A 17,370-nucleotide genomic window follows, 5' to 3' on the forward strand; every position below is an offset into this window, starting at 1 on the left:
CCCCACCTAGGATGCAGGCTTAACGTGTTGAGGTTGGATACCAGCGTTTCTGAAAAGGTTGTCAACAATCCTCGGGAGGCAACTCGTCGGGATCTGTATCTGTTCACAGCTTTTAGCTAGGAAGCATTAGTAGTACACCTCATAGGGTTCTCCGTCTGACATTAGTCGCCCTTTGATACATGCTCGGGACCTGCAGGTTTTAGTCCGGGTGGCCAAGTTGCGTGTCCGGACCCCCTTGGGTCGCGGTTCTAGATACTAGGACACCTGTCGCAGGGTGGTGGAGCGTGCAGGCTCACGATACGGGACCAGGCTGAGCGGCTGCACGGGATCTGAACCACCCCAGGAGACTAATGTCCATTCTCTAGCTCCGGTCCCGAGGTTGTCAGACCCGCAGGACTTATAACTCTAGATACTAAGTTCCCGTCACGGGGTGGTGGAGCATGTAGGCCCATGGTACAGGACCTGGCTGAGCGGCTACACGGGCTCCGAACTACCCTATGGAACGGGGTCCCGTTTTCTAGAGCCAGCCCCCAGGCTATCGGACCTCCCCACTTTCGTGTCAGGGGCCCTAAACTGTAAGCCTGGCTGTTCAATTTGGATGTCGCCATGTTAGACAGATGGAAACTGTACGGTTGAGTTAGCTGAAAGGTATTATCTGAAAGACTGCAAGGTGGGACCATGGAGCAGCAAGATGGAACTATCACAAGAGCACGACTGAGGGGGGGGGTAGTTTCTTCTTCATAACTTGTCGTGCATGTGTGCAGACCAATAGTCCGGGTTCATGGGGGCAGACCCCACCGGGTTATCATACACGTATGCGTCATTTAGTTACAAAAAAGGAAATAGTCTTGCTCTATGGATAGAACTTACAGAGATATTTGGCATCGGGGTAAGGTACTCCTCCAGTCATAGCCAGATGGTTGCCCCTGGGTCGGTGCACTCCCGTTACCTTGAAGGGTCCTTCCCAGCTGGGGGAGAGTTGCGGAGCACCTCTTGGTATGGCACTTGCCGCGGGGCTAAGCCCCAACCCAGGGTTCCTATCTGCATTTGACTCGGGAGCCCTTGTCTCTGGCTGTGATCACTTCTGCATGTACCTGTCTGCAGCTCGGACCCGTGGGGGTCCGAAAAGGCCTCCGGAGGAAGGCGTGCTTCAGTTTCGTAGACCGGGGGACACGGAGTTCCCCTGAGGTCCGTCTAGTTGTCTTCACCGAAGTAGGAGCCTCCGGCGAAGATATCCTTCAGGTCCCCCTCGGGCGACTGATACCCGAGGTCCCGTTCAGCCGTGGCCACCTCGCCGTCGTCCACCTTTTCCTTGCCGGGCCGGCGGCGAGGCGGGGAGCCATCTTTGGAGGACTGCTCGCGCCGCTCGCTGACGCGCTTTGCGAGGTCAATGATTTCGCGACACTCTGCGGTGCTGTGGCGACCATGCGGGTGCACAGGGCATGAACCGCTGCTACGCTTTTGCGGTCGCGGGCGTTTGTTGCGATCGCCCTGGCCTCCGGTCGCTGCCGCGACCACCAGAGCAGTGGACCACGGCTTCTGGTAGTCGCGGTCCTTCTTCTTTTTCTTCTTTCCATCTCGGAGGACAGACCCTGGTCACCTGACTGGGCAGCTCCAGTTTATGGGGCCGAGTGCCATGCACGGCCCTCGGCGGCTCTAGCGCATTTGTCGGCCAGAGCGAAGTGCGTGGGGACAGTTTCCATGTCATGTGTGGCTAACTTCTCCAATATTTTTTCATCACGTACTCCCTGTCAGAAGGCCATGATGATAGAAGCATCAGAAATACGAGGTATCGTACCTCGTACCTTGGTGAAGCGGGAGATGAACTTCCGGAGGGTTTCCCCGGGCTCCTACCTCACTGCATGGAGGTGGGCCTCCACACCGTGCTGCTGGTAAGCACTGGCGAAGTTCGCCATGAACCGTGCACAAAGTTCTTCCCAGGAGTAGACTGATCCCGGGGTGAGGTTCATGAGCCAGGTCCGGGCAGGTCCAGACAAGGCCACATGAAAGTATGTTGACATCACAGTGGTGTTTCCACCTGCTGCCGTGATGGCGGTAACGTACACCTGCAGGAACACTGACGGGTTTGATGTTCCGTCGTATTTTTCCGGCAGGTGCGGTCGGAACTTGGGTGGCCAGGACACCGCGCGAAGATGGTCCGCTAGTGCGCGCAGCCTACGCCGGCCAAGGGGACACCCGTTGGGGACCGGGTGCCCATTGGTGTCTGCGGTGCTACCGCAGCGAAGTCCTGATCGAGGTCGCGGCCATCTGTCGGCGTTTCGACCCCGGGGGTTCCCTGGACCGACGAGTAAATTGTCGCCGCGTGCCCCAGCCCAGATGGGTCGGCGCGAGACGGAGCGCGAAGGGGGGAAAACCGGAGGGAGACAGGCGTAAAAGGGGAAACCCGTGGCCTTCCTGTTTGTCCCGCGCCCAGGTCGGGTGCGCTTGCAGTAGGGGGTTACAAGCGTCCGCGTGGGAGGGAGCGAGAGGCCTGCACGCGCCGTCCCGTCCTCCCCGCGCGGCCAACCCTCTGTAAGAGGGCCCTGGACCTTCCTTTTATAGGCGTAAGGAGAGGGTCCAGGTGTACAATGGGAGATGTAGCAGTGTGCTAATGTGTCTAGCAGAGAGGAGCTAGTGCCCTAAGTACATGCCGTCGTGGCAGCCGGAGAGGTTTTGGCACCCTGTTCACGAGATGTCGTGGCCATCGGAGGAGCGCTGGAGCCTGGCGGAAGGACAGCTGTCGGGGCTGTCGAGTCCTTGCTAACGTCTCCTTGCTTCCATAAGGGGGCTGAGAGCTGCCGTCGTCATGGAGCACGCGGGGCGCCATCATTATTTGCTTTGCCGGGGCGAGCCAGATGGGACGCCGGCCTTGTTCCCCGTAGCCAGAGCTAGCTAGGGGTAGGGCAATGATGGCCCCTCCTGCGAAGTGGTCGGTCCGAGCCCTGGGTTGGGCGAGGCGGAGGCTCCTCCGAGGCCGAGGTCGAGTCTGTCTTCCGAGGTCGAGGTCGAGTCCGAGCCCCTGGGTCGGGCGAGGCGGAGACCGTCGGCTGAGGCCAGGGCCGAGTCCGAGCCCTGGGGTCGGGTGAGGCGGAGTTCGTCGTCTTCCGGGGCCGAGGCCGAGTCCGTGCCCTGGGGTCGGGCGAGGCAGAGTTCGTCGTCTTCCGGGGCCGAGGCCGAGTCCGAGCCCTGGGGTCGGGCGAGGCGGAGTTCATCGTCTTCCGGGGCCGAGGCCGAGTCCGAGCCCTGAGGTCAGGCGAGGCGGAGTTCGTCGTCTTCTGGGGCCGAGGCCGAGTCCGAGCGCTGGGGTCGGGCGAGGCGGAGTTCGTCGTCTTCCGGGGCCGAGGCCGAGTCCGAGCCCCGAGGTCGGGCGAGGCGGAGTTCGTCGTCTTCCGGGGCTGAGGCCGAGTCCGAGCCCTGGGGTCGGGCGAGGCGGAGTTTCCTATGGCGCCCGAGGCCGGACTTAGCTGCTGTCAGCCTCACTCTGTCGAGTGGCACAACAGTCGGAGCGGCGTAGGCGGCGCTGTCCGCTTGTCAGGTCGGTCAGTGGAGCAGCCAGATGGTTGCCCCTGGGTCGGTGCACTCCCGTTACCTTGAAGGGTCCTTCCCAGCTGGGGGAGAGTTGCGGAGCACCTCTTGGTATGGCACTTGCCGCGGGGCTAAGCCCCAACCCAGGGTTCCTATCTGCATTTGACTCGGGAGCCCTTGTCTCTGGCTGTGATCACTTCTGCATGTACCTGTCTGCAGCTCGGACCCGTGGGGGTCCGAAAAGGCCTCCAGAGGAAGGCGTGCTTCAGCTTCGTAGACCGGGGGACACGGAGTTCCCCTGAGGTCCGTCTAGTTGTCTTCACCGAAGTAGGAGCCTCCGGCGAAGATATCCTTCAGGTCCCCCTCGGGCGACTGATACCCGAGGTCCCGTTCAGCCGTGGCCACCTCGCCGTCGTCCACCTTTTCCTTGCCGAGCCGGCGGCGAGGCGGGGAGCCATCTTTGGAGGACTGCTCGCGCCGCTCGCTGACGCGCTTTGCGAGGTCAATGATTTCGCGACACTCTGCGGTGCTGTGGCGACCATGCGGGTGCACAGGGCATGAACCGCTGCTACGCTTTTGCGGTCGCGGGCGTTTGTTGCGATCGCCCTGGCCTCCGGTCGCTGCCGCGACCACCAGAGCAGTGGACCACGGCTTCTGGTAGTCGCGGTCCTTCTTCTTTTTCTTCTTTCCGTCTCGGAGGACAGACCCTGGTCACCTGACTGGGCAGCTCCAGTTTATGGGGCCGAGTGCCATGCACGGCCCTCGGCGGCTCTAGCGCATTTGTCGGCCAGAGCGAAGTGCGTGGGGACAGTTTCCATGTCATGTGTGGCTAACTTCTCCAATATTTTTTCATCACGTACTCCCTGTCAGAAGGCCATGATGATAGAAGCATCAGAAATACGAGGTATCGTACCTCGTACCTTGGTGAAGCGGGAGATGAACTTCCGGAGGGTTTCCTCGGGCTCCTACCTCACTGCATGGAGGTGGGCCTCCACACCGTGCTGCTGGTAAGCACTGGCGAAGTTCGCCATGAACCGTGCACAAAGTTCTTCCCAGGAGTAGACTGATCCCGGGGTGAGGTTCATGAGCCAGGTCCGGGCAGGTCCAGACAAGGCCACATGAAAGTATGTTGACATCACAGTGGTGTTTCCACCTGCTGCCGTGATGGCGGTAACGTACACCTGCAGGAACTCTGACGGGTTTGATGTTCCGTCGTATTTTTCCGGCAGGTGCGGTCGGAACTTGGGTGGCCAGGACACCGCGCGAAGATGGTCCGCTAGTGCGCGCAGCCTACGCCGGCCAAGGGGACACCCGTTGGGGACCGGGTGCCCATTGGTGTCTGCGGTGCTACCGCAGCGAAGTCCTGATCGAGGTCGCGGCCATCTGTCGGCGTTTCGACCCTGGGGGTTCCCTGGACCGACGAGTAAATTGTCGCCGCGTGCCCCAGCCCAGATGGGTCGGCGCGAGACGGAGCGCGAAGGGGGGAAAACCGGAGGGAGACAGGCGTAAAAGGGGAAACCCGTGGCCTTCCTGTTTGTCCCGCACCCAGGTCGGGTGCGCTTGCAGTAGGGGGTTACAAGCGTCCGCGTGGGAGGGAGCGAGAGGCCTGCACGCGCCGTCCCGTCCTCCCCGCGCGGCCAACCCTCTGTAAGAGGGCCCTGGACCTTCCTTTTATAGGCGTAAGGAGAGGGTCCAGGTGTACACTGGGAGATGTAGCAGTGTGCTAATGTGTCTAGCAAAGAGGAGCTAGTGCCCTAAGTACATGCCGTCGTGGCAGCCGGAGAGGTTTTGGCACCCTGTTCACGAGATGTCGTGGCCATCGGAGGAGCGCTGGAGCCTGGCGGAAGGACAGCTGTCGGGGCTGTCGAGTCCTTGCTAACGTCTCCTTGCTTCCATAAGGGGGCTGAGAGCTGCCGTCGTCATGGAGCACGCGGGGCGCCATCATTATTTGCTTTGCCGGGGCGAGCCAGATGGGACGCCGGCCTTGTTCCCCGTAGCCAGAGCTAGCTAGGGGTAGGGCAATGATGGCCCCTCCTGCGAAGTGGTCGGTCCGAGCCCTGGGTTGGGCGAGGCGGAGGCTCCTCCGAGGCCGAGGTCGAGTCTGTCTTCCGAGGTCGAGGTCGAGTCCGAGCCCCTGGGTCGGGCGAGGCGGAGACCATCGGCTGAGGCCAGGGCCGAGTCCGAGCCCTGGGGTCGGGTGAGGCGGAGTTCGTCGTCTTCCGGGGCCAAGGCCGAGTCCGTGCCCTGGGGTCGGGCGAGGCAGAGTTCGTCGTCTTCCGGGGCCGAGGCCGAGTCCGAGCCCTGGGGTCGGGCGAGGCGGAGTTCGTCGTCTTCCGGGGCCGAGGCCGAGTCCGAGCCCTGAGGTCAGGCGAGGCGGAGTTCGTCGTCTTCCGGGGCCGAGGCCGAGTCCGAGCGCTGGGGTCGGGCGAGGCGGAGTTCGTCGTCTTCCGGGGCCGAGGCCGAGTCCGAGCCCCGAGGTCGGGCGAGGCGGAGTTCGTCGTCTTCCGGGGCTGAGGCCGAGTCCGAGCCCTGGGGTCAGGCGAGGCGGAGTTTCCTATGGCGCCCGAGGCCGGACTTAGCTGCTGTCAGCCTCACTCTGTCGAGTGGCACAACAGTCAGAGCGGCGCAGGCGGCGCTGTCCGCTTGTCAGGTCGGTCAGTGGAGCAGCGAAGTGACTGCGGTCACTTCGGCTCTGTCGACTGACAAGCGCGCGTCAGGATAAGGTGTCAGGCCATCCTTGCGTTAAATGCTCCTGCGATATGGTCGGCGGCGTGGTGATTTGGCCAAGGTTGCTTCTTGGCGAAGGCTGGGCCTCGGGCGAGCCGAAGGTGTGTCCATTGCTTGAGGGGGCCCTCGGGCGAGACGTAAATCCTCCGGGGTCGGCTGCCCTTGCCCGAGGCTGGGCTCGGGCGAGGCGAGATCGTGTCCCTTGAGTGGACCGAGCCTTGACTTAATCGCACCCACCAGGCCTTTGCAGCTTTGTGCTGATGGGGGTTACCAGCTGAGATTAGGAGTCTTGGGGGTACCCCAAATTATGGTCCCCGACAGTAGCCCCCGAGCCTCGAAGGGAGTGTTAATACTCGCTTGGAGGCTTTTGTCGCACTTTTTTGCAAGGGGACCGGCCTTTCTCGGTTGCGTTTTGTTCCGGCGGGTGCGCGCGAGCGCACCCGCCGGGTGTAGCCCCCGAGGCCTCGGAGGAGTGGTTTGACTCCTTTGAGGTCTTAATGCGTTTCGTGATGCTTCGGCCGGTCTAGTTGTTCCCTCATGCGAGATGGCCGTAGCCCGGGTGCTCAGTCGAGTTCCAAGTTCTCGGGCTGGTATGTTGACGCTGCTAACGGTTTGGCCAGAGCCGGGTTCGCGAGAGCAGCCCCTGAGCCTCCGCACAGAGCGAGATGACGGTCAAGGACAGACTCAACATTTTTACATACGCCCCTGTGTCGCCTTTCCGCAAGGAGGAGGGGGGAAAACGCCATGTTGCCCTTGGAGGGCGCCGAACATGGTGTTTCCAGTGAGCTGCTAACGGGTAATCCGAGTGGACGCCCGTGCCCCATTTGTTAGGGGTCGGCTAGTGGCCTGGAGTCGCTGTCACACCCGGATTTCGGGGCACCAAGACCCGGGAGCGAACAATCACCAGGTGTGCTGGGACCAAGTCTCACACATATGATGAATCATGGCACAGGATCGAATGTCACATCTTTACTATATAATAGGGGTTTTGTACAAAATAAATAATTACATTATAAGGAGACAACGGTCCAGCAACCCAAAGTTGACTGGAAGACGACGACCTAGACCTCTCACGAACTCGCCACAACATCCTCCAAGCGCCTCATCCTGCGGTACCTGTTCTTGACCTGTGGGGGGTGTGAGACAGCAAGAGTGAGCTCACATACGTTCATCGCTCAACAAGTTGTGGGGAATAATGTGCATGAACTCGCCAAAGGTGGGAGCTCACGTGAAGTGTAAGGCTTACCAAAGAGGATGGTTAAAGCTGAGCATTGCTTTTAAAGTTGGTCAAAATTTTATTAGTAGTTACTAAGTATAAGTAAATACCAACCCAATTAAGTAGTAGAACAAAAGTAACAACATCACCTGCGATGCAATGCATATGACAAATTGAATTTAAGTTCCATAAATTAATCATGTGAGGGTCCGAGCTGCTCATGACCGTGAGCACGGCTAGTATACCAGTTTTACACTCTGCAGAGGTTGCGCATATTTACCCACAAGTCATGTTACCCATCTGCCAAGGGATCGCGACTTCCCATACACCTCTACCGAGGAGGCGAGGCAGGGTAACACTACGAGGCCTTTACAAAGTTCCACTAGCTTCAGAAAACCCGCTACAGTTTATAGGAAGCTCCAATGCAGGGATCCCCCGCATGATCGCCATCGCAGCAAAATCATCCCAAGGACCTCCCTACACTGACCACTCCCCTACTGCCCTTGCCCCTTTCGGGTAAGGTAGTCTTCCACTAGCTTTCCTAATTAATCAGCCAAGGGCGTCCCATTAAACCCTTGTGGTAGCACTGTTTTCCCGGGTGGTCGCTCCATGTTCCAATTAACATAATGATCTTATCATGAACAGTAATAATAAATAGATAATAAAAGTGTGATCATGAATAATGTATCTTCATACCCAAAACCACATAAAGCACTAGCAAGTACTACCCAAAAAGTTCAGTGGTAAACAAGGTATAAAGATAATCAAACTAGGGTAACCTATTGGGTCCCATCAAAATTAACCTATGCAGATCATTATGATTAATTAGAACATGAGTGGGTAAAAAGAAGTGATCAAGGGCACAACTTGCCTGGGACTTGAGATTCTAGGTACCAGGATGATCTTCAGGTGACTCATGACCTCACGCTAGTCGTAGAAATACAAATTAACATGGTATAGGCAAAATTAACATCACACCAAACATAAGAATAAACTATGTAATAATAATCTACACGCTGCTACGAGATCGTGGGAACAAGAATTACTAAATTCGGAGCTACGGTTACCGAGCTATGATTTTCCGAAGATCCACGCAATTTAAGCACTTAAAACTAGACCTTATGTTGATTTAATAGATCATGTGAGAAAATAACCTAAATGAATAATTAGTTCAACTTTAAGTTAAATCATAATATAATTAGGGATCATATTTTAGCCAAACTATAATTATAAATAGATTAACTTTGATTTAGAGAGGTTAATCTACTAAACATAGGTTAAATAAATATCTAACTATAAAAGTATGAGATATGGTATGATTAATGTTTTTAGTATGTAGAGAATATTTTTATGAACCTAACGCAACTGGAACGGAGTAAAACAGAATTAAGACGAGTAAGTTATGCCATAAACAAGTTTCTAGGTTTCCTAATTATTTATTTTAACTCTCTAAAGGTTTCCAGGGGTATATTTTAAAAGTCCAGGGACTTTGATGTAATTACTTTGCACAAACACGCACGCCGAGTTACTTTCCTTTAAAGACAGGGGCCTCTTTGCAAAACCAATCTCGGATTCCTGCACAAGGACACGTGGCGTCCTATGACTGGCTGAGATCGTGCCACACCCCGGTGCACATGGTGAGGCGCACAGGATCCAATCCGCACAAGATCCCCACCACCACACACACGTGCATACAAATGAGATCACCCTGGACCATCGGATCGACGATCAACGGCCACCCGCCCCACTTCCAGTCAAGACCCCAAACTAATCTAGATCGTCGGTTACCGATCCACTGGCCAAAAGCTCCCTGGCTCCCTGCCCAAACTCCGGCAGCCCGAGGCGGCGCCAAACAGGCCCCACGGCGGCGCACCACCGGGGACACGCGATCGGACGCCTAGGCACCCCAAACGCATACCCAGGCGGTTCCATGCGATGCTGGGAGCAAGGCGAATCGAAATGGGGAGGACTCACCATGAATCGTGCAGCGTAGATCTCTACCCATGGCGCACGACGGCTTCTTAATTCACGCGGCGCTCACGCTCAGGTCGTCTTCCCCAACACGCCCAGCGCTACCGCGACGTCCTCAGCCCGCGCTTCTTCATCGCGGCGGCGGATGCCAGAGCTCCCTTTCGTTGACGGGCGTGAACAAGATCCGCACACCACGACTCGCCCGAGATCTCTAGCTCGATTTGTTTATGGCGATGACCGGCTACGTTCACGTATTTATACCCGAGGTCAGGGTGCGGTGTTTGATCACAGTCGCCCAACGGTTGACGATATACGCGGCAGCAAGTCCGCGAGAGCCGCCCGACGAGCATCGCGGAGAAGAAATCGCGGCAGCTTCCAGTTAGCGCAGACGGAGGTGAGGCATCAGGACCCGATCTATAGGGATGAGGAGTCCCCAGGTCGGTGCGAGGTCCGCGGATAAAGCGGCCAGGAAAACGCCATGCACGGGGTCGGGGCAGTAGTGAGGCTAACGGCGCCCGCAGAGCTCGCGGCAGTCTGTTGACTGGCGAAGCGCATGGCCGAGTTCTGGAGGCGGGTCGCGCGCGAGGATCACGGGAAGTTCGCCTGGGTCGGTTTGAGTGGAGAAGACGCACAGTGCTAGCTCGAGGGGCCCACACGGCAGCGACCGGGATGAGTCTGCGTTGCGCGCTTGAGAAAACCGAGCTGGGGGCCCACTGATCATTGAATGCACCGGAACCAGACATACATGGCGGCGGCTAGGGTTTGAGGTATGAGAACTTGGGCCGGTGGCGTGAGTTGGGCCGCACAGTGACTTTTGGCCCAACCGCAGGTTTCCAATTCCCTTTCCTTTTCTGTTTATTTCCCTATTTTGTTTTCTCCTTTCATTCCCACATTTAGGATTTGAATTCAAATTTTGTAGCATAATTTGCACTCAAATTAATTATCCATCTTGAACGTAATAGGGTGGAATCTATTTATTTGTGAATTCATTTTGTATTTTATAATATTTTTTCCAAACCCAAGTTTCAATCTAGTGGCTAATTCATATTCTCTACTTATTATTGTATTCCTACTAATATATTGTTGTTATTATTTGAATGCACAAGCAAGCAAAATCTCCAACATGATGCACCATTCTTTTACTTAGTTTTTTTGTAGTCAGAATTAATCCCATGGTTTGAAATATGCTAAGATGAGAATAACAATACAAGTGATCCAATGACCCTTTTATATTTCTTATTTCTTGTATCTTCTATTGCTCTCAATATTTGGGTATTACAAATCCTACCCCCTTAAAAATAATCTCGTCCCCGAGATTAGTAAGCAGAAGGGTTATACCGAGGTTGGTTTATAATTGAGATTGTAGTTTCTAATTGATTCAAAAATTAAGAGTCTCTCTCTCTTTTTAAAATACTATTTAGCAAGTACTTAGAAATGCATGGGTATCTTCTATGTTTAGACACACAGGTAAGAAGAGAGATGGTCAGAGTGAGGTTAGCTGATGGTAAGAAGAACTTGGTAAGGGAAGACTCCATCCAAGGTGGTAAATTTGAATCATCTCGAGATCTGATTTGACTCCTATTCTTCCATGTCGAGGTTGATCTCCTCCTTCTTGCTCTTTGGTGTCTCCATCCGGGTTTGGGACAGGAGGTTAAGATAGATCTATTAAGATAAAAGAGAACCCTTTAAGATAGGATGGATCTATTAAAATGATACAATTTAATAGAGGATAATCTAGTTTTTTTATGAATTTTATTTATTTATATTTATGCCTGTATGTATATGCAGGTGTAATTGTGGACATTACTCCACAACTCATCACACTCAATCAAAAATCCAAATCAGACAAATATCATAAGAACAAACATTCAAGTTAATAGATACAAAAAAAATAGTTTTGTTTTTTTTGTTCCTAAGATTAGGTCTCCTATTTCTAAAGTCACTTTAGGTACAGGATTTCAATGTGCGAAATCCACATTTGTCTTTAGAAAAGAAAAGATAAGAGTCATCAGAGTAAAGCGGAAATAGGTGAGAAAAGTTTAGAAAGAATCAGAGTGGCAAAGGTAAGTAGAGAATAGTTGTCCAGTTCTATCCAGGTTTCGTCCTACAGTCAACATTCCTCTGATACTACTTCTGTCACACCCGGATTTCGGGGCACCAAGACCCGGGCGCGAACAATCACCAGGTGTGCTGGGACCAAGTCTCACACATATGATGAATCATGGCACAGGATCGAATGTCACATCTTTACTATATAATACGGGTTTTGTACAAAATAAATAATTACATTATAAGGAGACAACGGTCCAGCAACCTAAAGTTGACTGGGAGATGACGGCCTAGACCTCTCACGAACTCGCCACAACATCCTCCACGCGCCTCATCCTGCGGTACCTGTTCTTGACCTATGGGGGGGGGGTGTGAGACAGCAAGAGTGAGCTCACATACGTTCATCGCTCAACAAGTTGTGGGGAATAATGTGCATGAACTCGCCAAAGGTGGGAGCTCACGTGAAGTGTAAGGCTTACCAAAGAGGATGGTTAAAGCTGAGCATTGCTTTTAAAGTTGGTCAAAATTTTATTAGCAGTTACTAAGTATAAGTAAATACCAACCCAATTAAGTAGTAGAACAAAAGTAACAACATCACCTGCGATGCAATGCATATGACAAATTGAATTTAAGTTCCATAAATTAATCATGTGAGGGTCCGAGATGCTCATGACCGTGAGCATGGCTAGTATACCAGTTTTACACTCTGCAGAGGTTGCACATCTTTACCCACAAGTCATGTTACCCATCTGCCAAGGGATCGCGACTTCCCATACACCTCTACCGAGGAGGCGAGGCAGGGTAACACTACGAGGCCTTTACAAAGTTCCACTAGCTTCAGAAAACCTGCTACAGTTTATAGGAAGCTCCAATGCAGGGATCCCCCGCATGATCGCCATCGCAGCAAAATCATCCCAAGGACCTCCCTACACTGACCACTCCCCTACTGCCCTTGCCCCTTTCGGGTAAGGTAGTCTTCCACTAGCTTTCCTAATTAATCAGCCAAGGGCGTCCCATTAAACCCTTGTGGTAGCACTATTTTCCCGGGTGGTCGCTCCATGTTCCAATTAACATAATGATCTTATCATGAACATTAATAATAAATAGATAATAAAAGTGTGATCATGAATAATGTATCTTCATACCCAAAACCACATAAAGCACTAGCAAGTACTACCCAAAAAGTTCAGTGGTAAACAAGGTATAAAGATAATCAAACTAGGGTAACCTATTGGGTCCCATCAAAATTAACCTATGCAGATCATTATGATTAATTAGAACATGAGTGGGTAAAAAGAAGTGATCAAGGGCACAACTTGCCTGGGACTTGAGATTCCAGGTACCAGGATGATCTTCAGGTGACTCATGACCTCACGCTAGTCGTAGAAATACAAACTAACATGGTATAGGCAAAATTAACATCACACCAAACATAAGAATAAACTATGTAATAATAATCTACGCGCTGCTACGAGATCGTGGGAACAAGAATTACTAAATTCGGAGCTACGGTTACCGAGCTATGATTTTCCGAAGATCCACGCAATTTAAGCACTTAAAACTAGACCTTATGTTGATTTAATAGATCATGTGAGAAAATAACCTAAATGAATAATTAATTCAACTTTAAGTTAAATCATAATATAATTAGGGATCATATTTTAGCCAAACTATAATTATAAATAGATTAACTTTGATTTAGAGAGGTTAATCTACTAAACATAGGTTAAATAAATATCTAACTATAAAAGTATGAGATATGGTATGATTAATGTTTTTAGTATGTAGAGAATATTTTTATGAACCTAACGCAACTGGAACGGAGTAAAACAGAATTAAGACGAGTAAGTTATGCCATAAACAAGTTTCTAGGTTTCCTAATTATTTATTTTAACTCTCTAAAGGTTTCCAGGGGTATATTTTAAAAGTCTAGGGACTTTGATGTAATTACTTTGCACAAACACGCACGCCGAGTTACTTTCCTTTAAAGACAGGGGCCTCTTTGCAAAACCAATCTCGGATTCCTGCACAAGGACACGTGGCGTCCTATGACTGGCTGAGATCGTCCCACACCCCGGTGCACATGGTGAGGCGCACGGGATCCAATCCGCACAAGATCCCCACCACCACACACACGTGCATACAAATGAGATCACCCCGGACCATCGGATCGACGATCAACGGCCACCCGCCCCACTTCTAGTCAAGACCCCAAACTAATCTAGATCGTCGGTTACCGATCCACTGGCCAAAAGCTCCCTGGCTCCCTGCCCAAACTCCGGCAGCCCGAGGCGGCGCCAAACAGGCCCCACGGCGGCGCACCACCGAGGACACGCGATCGGATGCCCAGGCACCCCAAACGCATACCCAGGCGGTTCCATGCGATGCTGGGAGCAAGGCGAATCGAAATGGGGAGGACTCACCATGAATCGTGCAGCGTAGATCTCTACCCATGGCGCACGGCGGCTTCTTAATTCACGCGGCGCTCACGCTCAGGTCGTCTTCCGCAACACGCCCAGCGCTACCGCGACGTCCTCAGCCCGCGCTTCTTCATCGCGGCGGCGGATGCTAGAGCTCCCTTTCGTTGACGGGCGTGAACAAGATCCGCACGCCACGACTCTCCCGAGATCTCTAGCTCGATTTGTTTATGGCGATGACCGGCTACGTTCACGTATTTATACCCGAGGTCAGGGTGCGGTGTTTGATCACAGTCGCCCAACGGTTGACGATATACGCGGCAGCAAGTCCGCGAGAGTCGCCCGGCGAGCATCGCGGAGAAGAAATCGCGGCAGCTTCCAGTTAGCGCAGACAGAGGTGAGGCATCAGGACCCGATCTATAGGGATGAGGAGTCCCCAGGTCGGTGCGAGGTCCGCGGATAAAGCGGCCAGGAAAACGCCATGCACGGTGTCGGGGCAGTAGCGAGGCTAACGGCGCCCGCAGAGCTCGCGGCAGTCCATTGACTGGCGAAGCGCATGACCGAGTTCTAGACGCGGGTCACGCGCGAGGATCACGGGAAGTTCGCCTGGGTCGGTTTGAGCGGAGAAGACGCACAGTGCTAGCTCGAGGGGCCCACACGGCAGCGACCGGGATGAGTCTGCGTTGCGCGCTTGAGAAAACCGAGCTAGGGGCCCACCGATCATTGAAAGCACCGGAACCAGACATGCGTGGTGGCGGCTAGGGTTTGAGGTATGAGAACTTGGGCCGGTGGCGTGAGTTGGGCCGCGCAGTGACTTTTGGCCCAACCGCAGGTTTCCAATTCCCTTTCCTTTTCTGTTTATTTCCCTATTTTGTTTTCTCCTTTCATTCCCACATTTAGGATTTGAATTCAAATTTTGTAGCATAATTTGCACTCAAATTAATTATCCATCTTGAACGTAATAGGGTGGAATCTATTTATTTATGAATTCATTTTGTATTTTATAATATTTCTTTCCAAACCCAAGTTTCAATCTAGTGGCTAATTCATATTCTCTACTTATTATTGTATTCCTACTAATATAATATATTGTTGTATTCCTACTAATATATTGTTGTTATTCCTACTAATATATTCTCTACTATTTGGGTATTACAGTCGCGCTCCAAAAGTACCTGCGGGTGATTTGCTGGACCCGGTCCCCTTTTGACGGGGTCCGAGGGCTCGGTGCCTCCCTCTGATGGGATTCCGTTACAAAATCGTTCCCGTTGGTCTCGGAAATGTCCTAGGGTACCTCGGGAGCGTAGCCCGAGCCTTGGTTATATATCGAACGTACCCAGGGTCATCCCTCGCTCTGTGTCTGAGGCGGCTGTGAACCCTTCAAGGGCCAGCCTACGAACCCCTGATCAGTAGTGGGCGCGGAGCCCGAGTGGCCTGAGGCAGCCGTTGAACCCTTCCGAGGGGTCGGCCTTCGAACCTCTGACCAGTAGTGGGCGCGGAGCCCGAGCGCTCTGAGGCGGCTGTTGAACCCCTCCGAGGGGCCAGCCTTCGAACCTCTGATCAGTAGGGGGCTCAGGGCCCGTTTCCTTCGCGGAGAAGGATCCCTTTTTTGACGAAGAGGAAGAGGAAGAGGAAAAGGATACGAAATCGAATGACGTGGCACACCTTTTTTGACGCGGTCATTATGGCGGGAGCGAAGCGTCGCCTGCTTCTCCTGCCAAAGGTGACGCCTGTCCTGCCGCAGAGTTAATGCGATGGGACGAGTGGTTCGCGGGGCAGCCGTTGCGCGTGCGCGAGCCGTTCGAGGAACGGAACACGGGCGTGCTGTCTTCACGACGTGGGAGAGGGTTCTCTCGCTGTCCCAGGAGGGGACGTGAGCTTGGCTAACGACTTGACCGCTGCTTCCGCCCGCCTACCACCGCCATTACTGCCGGCCCATTTCTGGCCATATCGACCGTCACGCCTTCTCCCGTGGCTGACTGACCCGTGACCGATGTGCCTGGTTGGCACTGTTGGGTCATGCGCAGGGTTGCCTCGAGTCGCGGTTCTGGTTCCGCGGTCGAGGAGGCACGGTAGTGGCGCGAGTGGCGGTGCAGTTTCTTGCACGTAGCAACCGGCGAACTGGTTGCATGACGTGTGGGCCTGGGCCTCCATGCTGGACGCGTCAAAGTCGAAAGGGTGCGCCCCCTTGGTGCGGTCGCATGCCACCTGCAGGGCGGTCCGCCCTTTCACCCGCTGGTCTGGGCGAAAGTGGAGGAATGCTCGTAACCACTGGGCAGTTGCGCGCACCGCGCACGGCGGTTTGGCTTCTTCTGCCCCTGGCCAGCTTGCATGACGCGTGGGACCCAGCCCCCGTGTCGTAGGGGGAGGACCTTGGAGCGTGTTGGAGAAGACTCAGCCCGCGATGGCTGAGGACGCAAGTGGGGATAGTTGCCTTTAAAAGGAGGGTCACCCCCTTGAAAGGTAACCATGTCCTTGCGCTCCCTTCATGCGTCGCGTCTTTCCACCCTCCGAGCCCCCGGATGGGGAACACTCGCAGTCCTTCCGCCTTGTCGTTGGAGGAACGCAACTTCGTGGAAGTTGGTACCTTTCAGCCATTGTTCGGCTTCAAGGATTTTCATCAGGCAGCCTGGCCGCATCCCCTCGCCGGTGGTCACCCAAGACGGTGACCACCAGTTCGATGGTGGGGAGAAGCGAGCCGGGCTGCGATCTTGGTCCCGCCCTCAGCTTCAAGGATCTTCATCATCCTGGCTGGGGCGGGGAGCGAGGTGAGCCGGGGCTCTACCTCCCGCACGGGTCGGCTGGCCACCTCTTCTTCTAGCTTCTGGTGGTGGAAACCATCCTCCAGCTCTGCGGAGGAGGCGTCCTCCAGCCATACCGGGGAAGGCGAACTGTTGCTGCCCAGCTAGGATGCAACATCCCGTCCTCTATCCTCGCTTTCGTGGCGAGGACGGGAGTGAGGACCTGCCGGTGCGCTTTGCAGCGGCCCGCGCTCGCTGGTGCAGCGTTGGTGGACAGGCGGACGCCGCCGTCGGTGCTGACGTGGTGGCAGCTGGAGAAAGCTTACCCACCGTCGAGGCCGTCAGCGCCGCCTACGGACCGACCCCCGGCTCTTTGGCTTTAATATATGGTTCGCGTCCCTTGAGTGGGGACGCGAACGAGAGCCTTCCGGTGGCTGCGTCCGTCCTGGGACCATGGCTGCTGCTGCAGAGGTCGCTGGCGAGTCGCCCGGAGCTTGTCGCCCCGCAGTCCCTCTAGTGTGGAGGTTGTCCATACCCACGGGGACGGAACCGGAGTTCCGTTTGTAATGGCACCTTGAGTGCTGGTGTCTGTTCATTGTGGCTGTCGGGGCCTGAACATGTATGTATTTTCGGCACGGAGCCGTGTTTTTTCCTCATTCCGAGCACTAGGACTCGCCTGTCGGCTAACTGAATCGCTTAACCAAGTGTGAGTTGCCTCGTGCGA

The sequence above is a fragment of the Zea mays genome, chromosome 10 (assembly GCF_902167145.1).
Source record: "Zea mays cultivar B73 chromosome 10, Zm-B73-REFERENCE-NAM-5.0, whole genome shotgun sequence".
In the NCBI taxonomy this organism is placed as follows: domain Eukaryota; kingdom Viridiplantae; phylum Streptophyta; class Magnoliopsida; order Poales; family Poaceae; genus Zea; species Zea mays.